This window comes from Mesoplodon mirus, assembly GCF_964341445.2.
Source record: "Mesoplodon mirus genome assembly, chromosome: 5".
In the NCBI taxonomy this organism is placed as follows: Eukaryota; Metazoa; Chordata; class Mammalia; order Artiodactyla; family Ziphiidae; genus Mesoplodon; species Mesoplodon mirus.
This window is the reverse complement of record NC_138980.1, coordinates 126,589,086-126,604,594: the sequence shown is the minus strand read 5'-3', so window position 1 is coordinate 126,604,594 and position 15,509 is coordinate 126,589,086.

The window sequence follows — 15,509 nt, the reverse complement described above, 5'->3', positions numbered from 1 at the left end:
AGTGAACTATGCTATGGATGACTATAGCCATGACATACGCTGCCACAATTCCAAGAATTGGCCTCAAATAAATGGGAACAAACCGACCCTAGAACTGAAGACTAACTGTACCTAAAACAATCTGATGACGCTGGTCAGACCAACACATGACCAATTTCAAGAAGGCTGTCAGAGCTGACTGTGCTGTTTCTACATGTAGCCCCTTCCCTCCATCTATAAAAGCTCTTGCCCACAGATTGTTGGGGGTAGGGGCAGGGGAGAGGGGGGAGGAGTCAGCCTTTGGACAGGAGCCCACCCTCCCCCCACCCCCCAGTTGGCAGCATCCAAAATAAAGCAAACTTTCCTTTCCACCAACCTTGCCTCAGTAATGGCTTTTGAAAGGCGAGCAGCCAGACCCCACTTTCGGTTACAAGATGAATGAATAAAGAAGACGTGTTACATATATACAGTGGAATACTACTCAGCCATAAAAAAGAATGAAATAATGCCATCTGAAGCAACATGGATGGACCTAGAGATTATCATACTAAGTGAAATAAGTCAGAAAGAGAAAGACAAATGTCATATGATATCACTTATATGTGGAATCTAAAATATGACACAAATGAACTTTCATACAAAGCAGAAACAGACTCACAGACCTAGAGAACAGACTTGTGGTTGCCAAGGGGGAAAGAGGCGGGGAGAGGGATGGATTGGGAATTTGGGATTAGGTGCAAACTATTTTATATAGAATGGATAAACAACAAGGTCCTACCATATAGCACAGGGAACAATATTCAATATCCTGTGATAAACCATAATGGAAAAAAATATAAAAAAGAATGTATGTGTGTATATGTATGTATATATAAAACTGAGTCATTTTGCTGTATAGTAGAAATTAACACAGCATTGTAAATCAGCTCTACTTCAATAAAATAAATTTTTTAAGTGTTTATTGCTTTAAGCTGCTCAGTTTTGGGGTAATTTGATATATAGCAATAGATAAATTAATACACTGGGTAATTGAATAAACTTCTTAACTTTAAAGGCAAAAGGACATTAGATTGTTTATCAACTTATATTTTTCAAGGAGATGTATGTGGTCCTCACCACAACACTGTAAAAGGAATAGAGAAAGTGCCATTTCACAAAACTGATCATCAGACAGACTTGCTCAAGGTACTCAACTTAGCCAGGGACAAAATTAATAGAAGAACATTCTGGGTCTTTTTCACCAAGCCTTTCCAGTATCCCTGTTTGGAAGTTGGCTCAGGCAGAAAGACACAGAATTAATGCAAAATAAAACAAAAATGAAAGAAATCCCCAAAGAGTCCCTAACTTTAAAATATCTCCTAAGAGGCAGTCAGCCACATATAACATTCCTGCTGCTCCCAGCCTCACTGCCCTTCTGGTTCTCATTGCACGCAAGAGTTTATGGTCTTGGATCTTGCCCAAAATTGTAGATAGTCATCAATTTTGAGAACATTCATATATTCTGAACGGTGAAACTGTTAATGGTTATGGTGTTTATAGCTTGGGTTTAAATAGGAAACTAATAAAGATAAAATCTCTGTTTGATAAGGTGTTCAAACCCCAGTCAATGGAAGTTTCCTGTTGCACAGTGAGCTCTTTGAGTCCATCATTGAGCTCTAGGTCCAGTCTCAGAAAACGCAATTAGGAGGGAGTTAAAACTCACAGAGCTAATGTGCTTTTTGTAGAACTAATATTGAGGTGGTAAGTGCTACTTTTGGACAATAATGAGCGAGTGAGTGACTGGCTGGGTCTGCTTTTTGTTAGGCATGAGCCCTATAGAGTTTGTTGGGGTTTCCTGTGTACTTTGAAAGAGCAAGCAGAATCTCCGGGGCCAAAACTGCTCTGACAGAAACCTTGGTTGATGACCTTGGCTTGAGTTGGGCAAACCCTTGCAAATGAGGTCTCTTCTTTGCTCCAGAGGTAGTAAAGTTGTAAGGTATGTGGCCTTTTAGGAGTAATCATCTACAGCAGGGAACTTGGCAGAAAGGCAGCTTGAGTTTGTTTCTTAGAAGTAATTCACATTAAAGTCTAAAATGGACTGCAAAGCACATACCCATCTGCAGTAGATGTTGCTACAGGTGTAGGATGTTGTGGTTTCTAATATCTTACATATGTTCTCTAAACAATACCTCGAGTGTCTTTTTGTTTCTGGCCTGTGTGGTTTCCTGCATTTCCGGCAGATGATCCTATGTAGAAAGACAGCTGCCTGCAAAGTTTACTGAAAATTATGTATAAAGACACATATGCAGAAAATGGTATTGGCTCTGAAAGAAGTTTGGAGTAAGAGCAGGATGGAGCCTGCCACACTTGTCCAAGTAGCTGAAATAAGCAGTGTTATCAACGCCCAAGCCTGAGCAGCTTCCCAGCACCTCCAGGAATTCCTCCAGTTCCCAAGCCCTTAAGCCCTGCAGCAGACCAAGTAATAGAAATCTGAATTCAAATTACGGGAGCACGCTAGAGGGTAAAGGAAAAGGAAGTCCCTGTTAGATGAGAGCTCTTTCCAAAACTCCATACCCAAGCAGGAAGTCAAGAAGTTTTTGTGTGAATCATCCAAATCATAAATCAAGCAAGATTTGGCTCTGGAGCCGTAATCTTGGGAGCCAGAGATATTGCTGGGACACAGCTGGTTGACAAATGCCCAGGGTGTGGAGCGTAAGATACTAGACAGCCAGGTGGTACTTTAAAAACCAAACACATAGGCAATCCTGAGGCCTGTCTACATACAGTCAGTGCATTCAGACTTTCATCCCATGCTGGCCAAGCCCAGGGTCCTCCCTTCCCCCATCCCACAAATACCCTCTTGAGACTATGGAATTCCCATTTTGAGGATTCTCTCCCATTACAGGTCTGCCTGATATTCATTTAGGTCTCATTTACCCTATATAAAAACATTGAGGGGAGAGTGTGTGTGTGTGTGTGTGTGTGTGTGTGTGTGTGTACGTATGTATGTAAGTAAGTAGATAGTTGGAAGCCCCACATGTAAACTCTCCTACAAAGAACTGACCCTGTTGAGAGCTCTTATCTTTAAAAACTTTTACATCTTCTTTTTCTTTTTCCCCTTCCAAAGAAGTAATGCAAATGGGGGGCAGATTAAACTGTCTCCTTGCAGGGCTGTATTTATCCACTTGGCCTCTGAGAACAGTGACCTGGCAGAATTCTAGTTTCTGACCCCATGAACTGGGCAGTCCTTAGTGGACTAATGAAGTATGTGCTTCTCTCTTCTGTCCTGGAGTTGTGAAGGTGACCAGGGGAAAAGACAGGTAAATAAGGGGAGCGGAGGGGCAAAACCATGGCTATGCCACAAGGGAGGGGAAGGGGTGCATTTCTTAGAGTTTCAGATCTTCCTCTTCCATCCCTAATTAGGGTCGCTCCTTCTCCTATTTGTAGCTTCCTTATTATTACCCAGGAATCAGCCACAGGTGGGTAGAGCAGAGTGCTAAAAGGAGAGGCTGAAATCCTTCCTGAGACTCTTGTGTTGTTAGTATAGGCCCAAAGGTATAGGACTTCCATAGGGCCCCTGGCCAACAGGGCAGTGATGTGAATCAAGGATTCAACCTACAGATCAGATATTAGAGAGAACAGGCAAAGGTATTATTTTTCATTTCATTTAGCAACTTACAGGAGGCCCTAGATCTATGCATGTCAGGCACACAAGGGAAGCTTTCTCTGTAGAACATGACTTCTATTTTTTCTTTAATAAATATATCAGATTACTTAATGGACTTCCAGTTGAAGATAGTTGGCTAGATACGCATCTGCCTCCACTTCCTCCAGAAACTCCACTAAAGTAACAACTAAGGAATCAAACAAAGAAAAAACAAAAGGTAAACAAAGAGAAGAGGAGAAACAATAACATTTCAGCAGCTGAAAAGCACTTGGAGGAGTGGTAATGACTTAGCAGACCCTAGAAAGTAGGAAAAGCTGAGAGGCATGAAATCCCCCATAGGTCTAAGAACTGGCAGTACCAGTTACCTCTGGAAGTGGGGATAATAATGGGGCTAATACCCAGAGGATTGGTTGAGTTTGTTTAAGAAGCAGTGAGGGGACTTCCCTGGTGGCACAGTGGTTAAGAATCCACCTGCTGGGGAGGGGGAAGGGTAAGCTGGGATAAAGTGAGAGAATGGCACGGACATATATACACTACCAAACGTAAAATAGATAGCTAGTGGGAAGCAGCCACATAGCACAGGGAGATCAGCTTGTGCTTTGTGACCACCTAGAGGGGTGGGATAGTGAGGGTGGGAGGGAGCGAGACGCAAGAGGGAAGAGATATAGGGACATATGTATATGTATAACTGATTCACTTTGTTATAAAGCAGAAACTAACACACCATTGTAAAGCAATTATACTCCAATAAAGATGTTAGAAAAAAAATCTACCTGTCAATTCAGGGGACACGGGTTTGATCCCTGGTCCGGGAAGATCCCACATGCCACGGAGCAACTAAGCCCATGTGCCACAACTATGGAGACTGTGCTCTAGAGCCTGCGAGCCACAACTACTGAGCCCGTGTGCCACAATTGCTGAAGCCCACACGCCTAGAGCCAGTGCTCCACGACAAGAGGAGCCACCGCAATAAGAAGCCTGTGCACCGCAATGAAGAGCAGCCCCTGCTCGCCCAACTAGAGAAAGCCCGCACGCAGCAACAAAAACCCAACACAGCCAAAAATAAGTAAATAAATAAATAAGTAAATAAATAAATAAATAAATTTATTTTTAAAAAAAGAAGCAGTGAGAACCCTCGCCCCCCCCCATATCTCCTCCACTACTCTGACAGAAGACAGAAATGTATTCCCTGAAGAGGATAAGACAAAGGATCTGCTGGGCTGGGGAACACCAAGAAGTTAAGGTGGAAAATGTGTCCTAAAAACAGGGTGAATAAGTGAAAGCTGACACACTGAATGCTGAAATTAACCCCACAGTATTTTGCCCTCCTAATTAGAATAGACCTCTTTGGTGAATCTGGACAGCTTAAGAGAAAGACCTAGAAACTGACATCAGGGATTCACCTATGAAATGGCCTACCCAGATCACCCCAGAGTGATGTGAAGCTCAGAGTTTGGCAAGCTCTGCTTTGCATACAGAACTTCCTATCAGCTTTGTAGCACCCTACTCTTACATACCAACAGATAGCCAAGATTACCAACATTTGAGGAAGACTTCTAATAGGAAAAAAATGAGGCCGAATCAACAAACAATTATACAACAACTTGGAAGAAAATAATGCAGGGAGATGAAACCTTTAACAAATGACTACCACATACATGAGACAAGAACAAGGTATTATATAAAACAAAAATCTTCAGGGAATTAAATGTGGGAAGTAAAAATGAAATTCTCAATAAAAGTTTTGAAAATGAAGTTGAAAAAATATCCCTGAGGGTAAAATGAAGAGACAGAAAATAGGAGAAGAATAGCAAGAAATTTAGAGGACCAGCCCAGGACATCCATCATCTGATGAGTAGGAGTTCTGGAAAAAGACAAAGAGAACAGTTGCGGGGGAGAGTGGATCATGCAATAACTTATTAAAATCCACAGAGTTGGGCTTCCCTGGTGGCGCAGTGGTTGCGAGTCCGCCTGCCAATGCAGGGGACGTGGGTTCGTGCCCCGGTCTGGGAAGATCCCACATGCCGCGGAGCAGCTGGGCCCGTGAGCCATGGCCGCTGAGCCTGCGCATCCGGAGCCTGTGCTCCGCAATGGGAGAGGCCACAGCAGTGAGAAGCCCGTGTACTGCAAAAAAAAAAAAAAAAAAAAAAAAAAAAAAAAAATCCACAGAGTTAATGACCTACCACATGCTGGCCAAAGTGGATACAAATAGATCCACACACCAGGCTCATCACTGTGAAATTTTAACACTTTATGACAAAGAAAAGATCCTAAAAATTAGGTACAAAGTATCAGGAATTGGAATGGTGTCTGACTTCTCAACAGCAATGCTAGAAATATGAAGGCCAAGAAGCAATGTCTTCCATTCCTGAGGGAAAAATTATTCCCAACCTAGAATTTTATACACAGCCCCAACACTAATCAAAGTGGATTGGTAGAATAAGGATATTCTCAGAAATGCAATTCGCAAAACACTTACCACCATTTACCCTTTCTCAGAAAGCTCCTGGAGGATGTGTTCCATCAAAACAACTGAATAAATCAAGAAAAAGGAAGGCACAAAGTCCAAGAAACAGGGAATTCAACATGAGACAGAGGCCAACGTAACTCCCAAGATGGTGGTGAAGGGAAAACCCAAGACAGCAGATATGTAACCAGCTTAGGGACAACAATCAAGGTTGGAGGGGTTTAGAAGGCTTTTGGAGTGACATCTGATGGAATAGCTAATGTATTTGAGCTTATTGAGAGGAGATTTCCATAACTGGAAGGGAGTTGGGGGCTTATTTGGTGATAAATATATAGAAAACCAAGCAAAGGAAACAGTAAGGCAGTTATTGATGCCAGGGAAAACGGTACGTTGTGGAGAAAAGGAAGAGCAATCATAGTGCACTGTACAGCTCAGCTGACAATAGCATTTTAAATGGTCATAAAATGGAAACCTATATATTGATCTAACTAAAAGCATGTAGAAATATTTGGGAGTACAGTTGGAGGGTGATGGATCATGTGAATATGGGTGGTAGGAGGGGGTGAGAAAGAGTGTTAAATCCTTATAGTCTATTGTAGGAAGTCCACAGATAATATTTAAAAGTGAAAATTCAAGAAGTAGCAATAAAATCATGTGATTTGGAGATAAATCACATGATGTGAATACCAAATAACTGGAAAAATCGAGTAGGTTTGCCTTCAGAAAGTGGGAATGAGGAGAGGCAGAGGGTGGAGGCTTCTCTTTTTCATGCAAGCCTTGTAACAACTCCTTGCCTCTTTATTACATGTGTGCACATGTACCTTTGATAAGAGTAAAACTAAATAAGAAACATCATCGCAGGGCTTCTGCGTGGCACTTTCTTGAAGACTACTTGACACTGAACACATCGATAGGTGCTGCTTTCTAAGAGCCTTGGTGGTCTCATGCACCCATTTGTTTTCATTCTAGTTGAAACTTCTGTGATTTTTTCATGGTTTCCTAATCCAGCATGATGCTCCTCAAAACCCTCTGCAAGGTGAGGCTGATTAGTTAGAGGTAGAACTGTTCATTACAGCACTCACCCTCTTTTCAGAGCAATGAGGAGGGAGATTCTTCAGCAAAAAAAAACAAGGCAGCGGCAAGGGTAGCTGATAATAGTATCAAAACCAGAATGTTTAGGAACTCTTTTACTTTCCATGTTTCGTTATGAAAACTCTGACATTTAGTAATCTTACCTCCAAAACCAGATTAAGAATTTGGGCTATTTATGACTTTTGCAAGCATTTTCAACTAATTTCAGCTGTTCAAAACAGTTCTCTCAAAAGCACAGTCCCTGTGAAGTTTTCCAGTTTGAGATACCCAGACAATACAAGTCAGACATAAAACAGTCCAGACGACAACGTGGTGAGGGCTCCAAGGATGAACGTTCCAGACTTGTTTCTGGCTCTCCTGTGAGGAGGCAGCCACTGAAAAGCTTCCACAAGGAAACAAGCCTTTCGGGGAAGTGGGAGGAGCAGAGTGAACCATGAGAGGATCGCGGTTTAAGAGGAAGGACTGGGGGTAAATTGGGGGAGGACTTTTTCCCCTTATTTTAAAGAGGAAAGTTTAGAAAGAATACATTAAAAGAGAGCCAGGGGCTTCCCTGGTGGCGCAGTGGTTGAGAGTCCGCCTGCCGATGCAGGGGACGTGGGTTCGTGCCCCGGTCCGGGAAGATCCCACATGCCGTGGAGCGGCTGGGCCCGTGAGCCATGGCCGCTGAGCCTGTGCGTCCGGAGCCTGTGCTCCGCAAGGGGAGAGGCCACAACAGTGAGAGGCCCGCGTACCGCAAAAAGAAAAAAAAAAAAACACCTATCAGGCTCCAGACACCCTTCTAGGGTTGGGCATTCAGTGGTGATCAAAACAGGCTCAAAATCCTGCCCTTAGGGCACGTAGACTCCAGTGGCATGAACTCAGAGATTGTCAGAGCAGGGGTCCATTGTGTTCAAAAGTTACAAACTCAGATGGCTCCAGGGGCCAGACTGGGAGTAAAACTGCACAGAGGGGATAAGAATGGGCAGCAACTGCAGCAAACCAGAGAATGTGTGTCCCCAAAGGCATCCACAGACAGTTGTTGGAGCACTGTGCACTGTTTGTTGTTGCTGTTAAGCAACACGCTTTCGGAAACTCTCAAGTGTCCTCGGACCAAAAACAAGGCCCAGAAAGGATACATGCCTTGTTCAAGGTCACGCAGCCAGGCAGTGGCAAAGGTAAAGCTGGAACTCAGCTGTCCTGGCCCTGGCCCAGTGCTTTTTTTTTTTTTTTTTTTTCCACTATGCTATACTCCCTCTGGGCCCAGAGTTCAGCTCCTTGGGCATCTCAGAAAGTTTCTGACATGATCTTGATGAACAACTCATTCATTCTCTCAACGATTATTTATACAGCTCTATCATGTGCCAGACACCAAAGAAAGTTTGAGAGTGTTGAACAAGACCAACGTCAGAAATGGGCCTTAACCTCCCAGAGCTGAAGAGTGTATCACTTCAGGGATCTAGATAGATAATAAGTAGGAAACAATAAATTCCTTTTTTCCCCTTTGAGCACTTCTGAGGTAGTAGTTATGACTCCAGGCCCAGATATACAAATGTGCTTAACCTGAATGAGAAATAAATGTAATTGTATGTAATTGATGTCATATGTCTGTAAAATTAACCTAGCTCAACAATTGGTATATAAAAAGATTACTGTGGAAGAGTAACTGGGTACATAGTAGCTGATCAATACAGACTTGTTGGCTATAAGTGGTCACGCGCTATGCAATCTCAGCTGCTGGGCAGATGCATGAACTTGTTCTGCATTTGGCTACTTTCTAACAACCTCAGCAGTAGCATGGTCAAGGCTATCCAACCATTGCACAAATATTGATGGAGCGCCTGCCTACCATGTGTAAGACTCTGTGTTAGAGTGCATATGTAAGCGCTGTGGTATTCAAGGATCAGTGTTTGTGAACCAAGGTAAGCTGGAAACCATTTTTTGCTAAGAGTTTCCCAGGAGTGTGGTGGAATCCTTTGGAAGAAGCCAAAGTTAGCTTTCCTAGGTTAGCAACTCAGTGTGTACCACCTGCTATGGCTGGAAGGAGAGATGGACAGAGGTATGACCACAATGATTCATGGGCTATGGCTAATGGTGTGACTGAATGGTCAGGGACTTGGAAGGAACATGATTGAAAATTGGTGACAAGGAAATATGAAGAAATGGTATGTGGAAAGACTTTTCTGAATGGGCACGGAGTGTGAGATATTTGTGTCTCTTGTGAATGCTTACAGAAGGGTGACCTCAGGTGGAGAGGAAGGCCCTTCTGTGGACATCAGTCAGTATCTTCTCTACCTACTCTTGGCTTTGCACAATGGGCTCATGAACAAAGTGGCCATGGTAGGGATGAAGGGATAAAGGTTATGCGTAGACTCAGCAACATGGACTTCCAGTCACCAAGGCTGATCTGGCTACAACCACTGCTGAGTGCCCAAACTCCCAATAGCCTTTGCATTCCTAATATGGCACATTCCCCAGGGAGATTAGCCAGATATTTGGTGACAAGTTGATTATATTGGATTATTTCCATAATGAAAGGGGCAGCACTTTGTTCTTACTGGAATGGATGCCTTCACTTCTTGCCTTCCTTGTCTGCCATGTTTCTACCTAAACTATTATCCGTGGACTTACAGAATGCCTTATGCACTATCATGGTATTCTAAACAGCATTGTTTCTGACCAAAGAATTCATTTCATGGTAAATGAAGTTGCAATAATGGGCCCACACCCATGAAATTCACTAATCTTATCATGCTCCCCATCATCTTAAAGCAGCTGACTTGATGTAATAGTGGAATAGCCTTTTGAAGACTCATTTGGGTGCCAGCTATGTGACAATGCCCTGCAGGGCTGGGGCAATGTCCTCCAGGATACAGTATAGCTTCAAACTGATGTCCAGTATATGGTGATTTTTCTCCTATAGGCTGGACTCATGAGTGTGGGAATCAAGGGGAGGAAATGAGGTTGACTCTTATCACTATTACCCCTAGTGATTCACTAGCAATATTTTTTATGCCCATCCCTGCCCAAACCTGCTCTGCTGGTTTAAGAATTTTAGCTTCAAAAGGAGCTAAAGGTGGAAAATGCTTCCACCAAGGGACACAGCAATGATTCCACCAAACTGGAAGCTGAGACTGCCACCTGCACACTATGTGCTCTTCATGACAGTGAATCAATGAGCAGAGAAGAGGGCCAGGTACTGGCTCTGGGGATTGACCCTGATAATCATGGGGTAATTGGGATTACTACACAGCAGGGCTAAGGAACAATATATTTGGAGTACGGGAGATCTTCTGGGCCACCTCTTACTATTCCCATTTCCTAGGATTAAAGTCAATGGAAAACTACAACAACCCAATTCAGGCAGGATCACAAATGACCCAGACCCTTCAGGAATGAATGTCTGAGTCCTCCCACCAGGCAAGGAACCATAAGCAGCTGAAGTGCTTGCTTAGGGTAAAGGGAATGGGTGGTAGAATAAAGTAATGCTGTATACCAGCAATGATCATGTGACCATTGCATAAGTGAGAGTTTGAGTGTTGCTTCATCATTTTGATATTTATATGTTTATATATATATTAACCAACAATTTTTGTTTTCTTCCCCCCCCATCCCCGTATCATCTAACCTAAAATGTTTTATATAGTAATTAGCTTTGTATACCAATATTCAAAGAAAAGGGATTGTGAATCGTCTAGAAGAAAACTTAACAACATCCAAAATCAAAAAACGGACTTTGTATCCTCTTCTGGGGAAAGGGATACTGTGTTTTTGGTTGTATGTGTGATGGTTGCATCCCATCTGGCTGAAGCATGACTTTACTATAGTTTTAGAGATAAAATATGGCTTAAGCAACCGTGTATAGTGTAAGCTGACAAGGATTGACTGTGGTGGCTTTGTAATGTGTCAACATAGCTAGGCTGAATTCTATTTCCCAGAATTTTACTCCCTGTATGTTTCCAGTTAGAATGTGTCACAAGAGAGATTCTCATGTGAGATTTGGGGGGTGGAAGAGAAGCAGCAGCTGCTGTTGCTGATCTCCTGGTTCACCCTGATGGTGTGATGTGGGAGCCCGGCCTGCAGCTACTCCACCTTCTCCTGGATCTGCCTTCAGCTTCTCCAGCTCCTGGGCCAGGTGTGTGTTAGGTCCATGATGAAGGACATCAGCTTCTCCTGCAGATGCTCATACCATTGAGGTCAGAAGCAGCCAAAATGACAGCTGGTGCCGACTGGTTCCACTTTATCCTTGCTCTACCCTGCAGACTCACCACTCACCTTCCTTCCCCACTATCTGCCCTGCAGACTTTGATTTCTAGCATCAGTCACAAAGCCAGCCCAACAGAAACTGCTTCTCCAGCTCTCACAATTGCTTAAGATAAAATCTCTGTAACATGGGGCTTCCCTGGTGTTGCAGTGGTTGAGAGTCCGCCTGCCGATGCAGGGGACAGGGGTTCGTGCCCTGGTCCGGGAGGATCCCACATGCCATGGGGCGACTAGGCCCGTGAGCCATGGCCACTGAGCCTGCACATCCGGAACCTGTGCTCCGCAACGGGAGAGGCCACAACAGTGAGAGGCCCGCATACCGCAAAAAAAAAAAAAAAAAAAAAAAAAAAAAAATCTCTGTAACAGATCCCTTATCATATTGTATTTCCTTGTGCTTTTGCTTCTCTGAATAAACCCTGACGGATGCAATGGCTTAAAGAATAGGGGACTTTATTTCTGTCACATATAACAGTTCAAAGGTGAGCAATCCAGGTGGGCAGCACAGCTCTGCTCCATACGAACATTCAAGGACCCACATTCCTTTCACTGTATTGTACCACCATCCTAGGCCATTGTCTTTATCCAGCTGGTCAAAGCTGAGTGTCCACATCCAAATTCCAACCTGCAGGAAGAGCCAAGAGGGTACGAAGGAGGTATATTCCACATGGAAGGCCTGGCCCTGGAAGTGGCACTCAGCACTTCTGTGTACATTCTGAAGATGAGAATTTCATCACATGGCCTTCCCCAACTCCAAGAAAGTCTGGGAAATCTGTTCTAGTGAGCAGCCATGTGCCCAAAGGGAAAAGGCATTTTGGTGAACAACTAGCTGCCTCTACCACACATATACAGACTAGTTTTAATAGTGTGTATATTATAATGTATATAAATAATATTAATAGATAACATTATATATTACTATATAATATATAATGTTATATATTATATGCTACATAATATTATAGAATATATATCATGTTAGATATAGCTATAGTGTAATATCTAATATATAATATTATATACTATGGTGCCGACCCCAAAGTCCTAAAAATAGCAAATAGAACCACTAAAAATGAGCTGAGTTACCCTGCAAACCAAAGCCAGAAGCAGCCTGTGCAATGAAAAATTGAATTGAATGCTTCCAGATTTAAGAAAATTTTTGTGCCAATAAATAAATAAACTACTACTGTAATGACAAACCCCAGGAACTTCCCCAACTAAAAAATCATAATTGATTACAAGCTGTCGCCTGCCGTATTGAGTTACATTTTGCCTTACCAACTGAATGCCTCAGTAGTTAAAATGATTTTGTTTGAGATTCACATGGATTAAATAGCCTAGAACACATCCACCCTAGACTTAATCTAAGAGAGAGGAGATTTGGTTCAAATGTTGCTTCTCAGCATGTCAGGAAATGTTTTCTTCAATTAAGTAATCTTATTTTAGAGTTAAATCTGTGCCAAGAAAATAAACAATATATCTTTCATGAACACATCCACTCTGTTGTATAAAAACTTTTATTTTCTGGGAGGCTGCTCTTGGAATTTGTACATATAATGAGATCAGAGCTGGAAAAATCCTGTTTTCTTTAGCATTTAATGGCTTTGGAAACTATAAGGGAGCCATGTGACGCAGTATAATGACAGAGCTCTGTGAACAAATGAATAGCAAAGATCAATAGATAATCTTTTTTCCCCACCCCAAACCCGGCATTTTTAACAGAAACCCTGCATTAAGTACAGTGGGATGTTTCCACTCAATCTTGAACTGTGTAAAAATTAGTTGCAAAAGAGTCTGTTGCTGATCACAGACCAAATGCTGTTATGCTTTCAACACATTTTAAGGGATTAGGCATTATGGCTACGTACTTCCAAGATCAAGTTGCAATAATGGGAAGTCAGGCAAAATCCTGAAGATCCCAGTGCCTGGCTTTCTAAAGGACGGCATCGTAGAAGGTAGAATGCTAGAGGACTTTTTCAGAGGTCTTTGAGCCTCCACCCCCAGAGGATGGCTCCGGATGGCAGCTTGGAGCAGAAGCTGTGTTCCCAACACCCCATGTTATGCTTCAGCAATACCAAATGACGCCCACTTCCCCAGATGTGCAATGCTGCTACTCTCCTCCATGCTTTTGCATGTGGGTTGTTTTTTTTTTTTTTTTTTTTTTTTTTGCGGTACGCAGGCCTTTCACTGTTGTGACCTCTCCCGTTGCTGAGCACAGGCTCCAGATGCGCAGGCTCAGTGGCCATGGCTCACGGGCCCAGTCGCTCCGCGGCATGTGGGATCTTCCCAGACCGGGGCACGAACCCGTGTCCCCTGCATTGGCAGACGGACTCTCAACCACTGCGCCACCAGGAAAGCCCTGCATGTGCTTTTTCCCAACCCCTATTGTCCTGCAAGACCCAGCTCCAGCATCACCTCTTCTATGAAACCCAGGCAGTTAATCACTCTCTCCTACTACGTTTTTTTCTATTTTCCCTGCTGGTGAGCTTCTTGAAAACAAGAAACATTATTGATATTGTTTATCTTACCTTCCTGTTGCCTAACAAACCCAGACTCACGGTGAGTACATGCTATATGTTTATGAAATAAACAAGTAAATGTTTAATCTAAAAAGGGTGGGATAAGGGAACTTCCCAATTCGCCAACTTTGGCTCCCTTTCTGACATAGTAAAGGACCAGTCCCAGAGTTCACTGGGAAAGAAAGGAAGAGAAGCTCCTCTGATCTTTCGCATTCTCCTCGCAATCTGTACCTGGGTCAACCAAGACCAATGGTTAACTTCCAGTTGCCGAAAGAGGTGTGTCCTCGATTGCCCACGGAAGGCACGAATGAACATTTGCTAGTAGGCGCATGTGACAGACCCTCCACCCTTAGAGCCTCGGTGGCATATTCCCTTTCTGCATGGGTACCGTGGCAAACGCTAAGTGGGGTAGCGGCACAGAAGAAAACTTCCTCAGACCTGCACGACAGAGCTTTCCTGTCTTCAGAAGAAAGAGTCGACTTTGCTCTGCGCAGCTTTTGTGGGCAGAATTTTCGTGAGCACTTGGGACAGAGGAAGTGAGGGTGGGGGCAGCCTCAACAGACTCATCAGACTCACGTACGCTATCCCATCACTGCCAACAGTTGCTCCACGGGCCTTTCCAGGGGGCAGCCACCAAGATGGGAATCGGGAGAACGGCGTCTAAGGCCTGCCCGCATCACTGCTGGCACAGGCTTCGGCAATCCTCGTAATTGCTTGGGTCTCGGTTTTGTCACCTTTTCATGATATTGGGGGCTATAATATCGACTCAACCATTTTTCCACAAAGTGCTACGTTCTGAAAAAGTTAGTTTCCACAAACTCTTTTAAAAACTCAAAATTGTTATATCAACGCGTACCTTATCTCCCTCTGCTCCCTTGTGAGTATTCGCCCTGTCAGCCCACCTGGACTAATCAGGAGTTCACAAACACACCTTGCTCACACATACCCTTTTCACCTGTGGGTCAAGTTCCCTCATTAAAATTCTCCTTCTTGGCTGTGATGTCACGTGGCTATCAGGTACCCCCCCTGACATGATGTGTAACAAGGGCACTTCTCTGTGGTCTCCCCCCAAACCCTTAAGTCTAGTCTAACCATGAGAAAAACATCACACAAACCCAGATTGGGGGACATGCTACAGGATATGTGGCCAGTACTCCTCAAGACTATCGAGGTCGTGAAGACAAGCAAAGACAGAAAAACTGTCATAGACCCGAGAAAGCTGAGGAGCCATGACAACCAAATGCAATGTGGTTCCCTGAAACAGATCCTGAAACAGAAAGAGGACATTAATAGGGAAACTGGTAACATCCCCCAATGTGTGGAGTATAGTTAGTAATTCATCTATGTTGGTTTTAGTTTTAACAAGTGTTCTGTGGAAATGTAAGATGTTAAGGAGGGGGGAAACTGAATGAGAAACATGTGGGAACACTCTAATATTTTGTAAACTTTCTGTATATCTAAATTTATTCCAAAATTTTAAAATGTGTTAAACAAAATTCTGCTTCCCCTTCAAGCTTCATCCAAAGGTCACCTCTTTTGTGATGCCTTACTGAATCCTCCAGTTAGCTGT